The 3,717-nt window shown below is 32.5% G+C and overlaps 1 pseudogene; it reads left to right on the top strand.

Annotated features, from left to right (window-relative positions):
• Positions 1–2,306: 2,306 nt before the first annotated feature.
• Positions 2,307–2,425, top strand: LOC128665259 (uncharacterized; annotated as a pseudogene).
• The last annotated feature ends 1,292 nt before the right edge of the window (positions 2,426–3,717 follow it).

Below are 3,717 nucleotides of genomic sequence, written 5' to 3'. Positions count from 1 at the left end.
TGACTGAACGACGAATGACGGTTCCTTTAAATGACGTCATCCAAGATGGTGTCCCTCGAATTCCGATTGGCTGATAGGATTCTATCAGCCAATCGGAATTAAGGTAGGAATATTCTGATTGGCTGATGGAATCAGCCAATCAGAATCAAGTTCAATCCGATTGGCTGATCCAATCAGCCAATCAGATTGAGCTCGCATTCTATTGGCTGTTCCGATCAGCCAATAGAATGCGAGCTCAATCTGATTTTGGGGGGCTTTGTTATTTTATTAGGGGGCTTAGAGTAGGTGTAATTAGTTTAAAATTGTTGTAATATATTTCTAATGTTTGTAAATATTTTTTTATTTTTTGTAACTTAGTTCTTTTTTATTTTTTGTACTTTAGTTAGTTTATTTCATTGTATTTATTTGTAGGAATTGTATTTAATTTATTTATTGATAGTGTAGTGTTAGGTTTAATTGTAGATAATTATAGGTATTTTATTTTATTTATTTATTGATAGTGTAGTGTTAGGTTTAATTGTAACTTAGGTTAGGATTTATTTTACAGGTAAATTTATAATTATTTTAACTATTTTAGCTATTAAATAGTTCTTAACTATTTAATAGCTATTGTACCTGGTTAAAATAAATACAAAGTTACCTGTAAAATAAATATTAATCCTAAAATAGCTATAATATCATTATAATTTATATTGTAGCTATATTAGGATTTATTTTACAGGTAAGTATTTAGCTTTAAATAGGAATAATTTATTTAAGAAGAGTTAATTAATTTTGTTAGATTAAAATTATATTTAATTTAGGGGGGTGTTAGTGTTAGGGTTAGACTTAGGTTTAGGGGTTAATACATTTATTAGAATAGCGGTGAGCTCCAGTCGGCAGATTAGGGGTTAATAATTGAAGTTAGGTGTCAGCGATGTTAGGGAGGGCAGATTAGGGGTTAATACTATTTATTATAGGGTTAGTGAGGCGGATTGGGGTTAATAACTTTATTATAATAGCGGTGCGGTCCGCTCGGCAGATTAGGGGTTAATAAGTGTAGGCAGGTGGAGGCGACGTTGTGGGGGGCAGATTAGGGGTTAATAAATATAATATAGGGGTCGGCGGTGTTAGGGGCAGCAGATTAGTTATGTCAAAGGGAAACCTACTGGATCTATAAATTTGGTACTCTCTTTCCCACAGGATTGAATGAGAACATAGATATGTCTGCTTTTTGAATATAATATTTTTGTACATCTTGCTGTGGATTATCAGGTCATCATTTTTTTCCATGCAACACTATAGCTATTTAATATTATACAGGTATTATCAGAGGTGTATATATTGACTTTATAGCTATTTTTCTCCTCTTTGTATATCCCAGTACAAATTTATATTATATACTATACATATTGACTTTATAGTCATACATTTATTTTTCTCCTCTTTGTATATCACAGTACAAATCTATATTATATACTACACATATTGACTTTATAGTCATACATTTATTCTTCTTCACTTTTATATATCACAGCACACATATATGTATCATACATCACATAAGGTTGATCACATTATAGTCATGATTGGTATATAACACAATCATTTAGGGCACATGCAATGTGTGTGTGTGTGTATATATGTGTATATGTATGTATATGTGTGTGTGTGTATGTATGTGTATATGTATATATATATATATATGTATATATGTATGTATATGTGTGTGTATGTATGTATGTGTATGTGTATGTATATATGTGTGTGTGTATATATATATATATATATATATATTTATGTATACGTGTATATATGTATGTATATGTGTATATATGTGTATATGTATATATATATGTGTATATGTATGTATATATGGGTGTATATATGTATGTATGTGTATGTGTGTATGTATATACGTATATATGTGTGTTCATGTATGTGTATGTATATCTATATATACCACTTCAAGATATGGGTTTGTTATACCAACATAGGAAATACCGGTTTAATACATGTAATACACCCATACTATTATGGATTTCTGAATATATATGCTGCACATTAGAAAACATATACACTGTTCACTGAACATTTTTATTTTTATTGTATCATTTTAGTTAAGTCTGCACTCACAATATACACCTCAACATTATCTCTAACACATTAAACAATATTGTTACTACTGTATTTCTATACCATCTTATTTTTGTATATTGAACATAATGTATCACAACCCCGTTTTTACACATTAGAGTAGGTTAATAGATATTCACTAAGTACACTTATCTATTGCTTAATACATACATTTCATATCGCTTAGATTAAGATATTACCACACTTCCCTGAATGTACCTGATCCTGTCTGATCTTAGAAGCTAAGCAGGGCCAGGCCTGGTCAGTACCTGTATGGGAGACTCCCTGGGAACACCAGGCGCATTAGACTTAAAATATGTATGTATATGTAGATATGGATGTGTGTGTGTGTGTGTATATATATAAATATATAGTTTCAATAAGGCCTGCATAATATAAAGGGCTCTCTCCTATAGAAAATCTTGCTTATACATATTTGACCAAAGGCTGTTAACATCAATAGGTGCTTTAATAAAACTTTAACTTATTTAGACTAACTGACAACATACTAAGACATTTGGTATGAACACCAAGAATTAGAATATCATGTACCTTTTATATATGTATGTGTGTATATATATATTTTTTTTTTTTAAAAAGGGTGGGGAACAAATTTTTAATGTTACTATTTTAGAATACCATAATAATATCCTATAACATATGATGCTGACATGATATCCACCATAAGATGTTTGGCTATGGTTGTTGTTTTTTACATCCTTTATTAACCAATTTGAACAGTACTTGTTTGTTTTTAAGTATAATGTGAATTATTTGGAAATGGTTTTAATCATTGTATTCTAACTATGGTCTGATTGAAACAGGTGTGAACTCACACACCTGATGAGGCAGGTTCACTTCCACACCTGAATAGGTGTGGTTATGTTTCACTCTTAGAGTGGTCATTTAGCATTTATAAGCCAGAGCTCTCAGTCTTTGGATAGAAGCCTGAGGAAACAGACAGAGATCTGAGAAACTAGTTGATTGTTTATCCATTGTTACGGTCACATTTGTGACATTTTATATTGTATTTTACTGCACCATTAAACTATGGTATTTTAACTCTTTGCTGAGAGCCTGAGCTTGATTGAAATCTACCCTGGAGTGATTTGTTGCACTGCCTTGGTCAGTGAACTGGGACACTGTGAACTCCCAGTCTGCCTCTATAAGCACAACAGAGTGCTGCTTTACTTGTGAGTATAAAATCTGTATTCACCTTTTTTTACATTTGTCCAAACTGTATCACACGAGGAGGCGCCCTTGTCTTTGTGATTTTCTTTGCACAGAGAGAGTATGTACTGTATATGACAAACTTCATGGTGCAGTTAAGATGATGTTTGATTGCATACCTTTAGTTGTTATGGGGATGTCTAAAGTGGCTGCCCTGCAGCATAGTGTTGCAGGTAGTGCAGCTAGGGCACTTGAAAAAAACAAGTTGTTACACTGTCAGTGCTGTAGCTCCTAATGGGGTCTGTTACCATTAGGATATCCCTCAAGTTCCTGCCCAGTCTATATCCAATTCTCGGTGGATCATGCTTAATATAGGGCAGTGTCATATCAGTACTCACTATTTCCCAGTGTTCCTTGAGAGTGGTACCCAGT

Source organism: Bombina bombina, chromosome 6 (assembly GCF_027579735.1).
Source record: "Bombina bombina isolate aBomBom1 chromosome 6, aBomBom1.pri, whole genome shotgun sequence".
Lineage (NCBI taxonomy): Eukaryota > Metazoa > Chordata > Amphibia > Anura > Bombinatoridae > Bombina > Bombina bombina.
The sequence above is the reverse complement of the archived record's forward strand: the minus strand, read 5'-3'. Positions and strand labels throughout refer to the sequence as shown.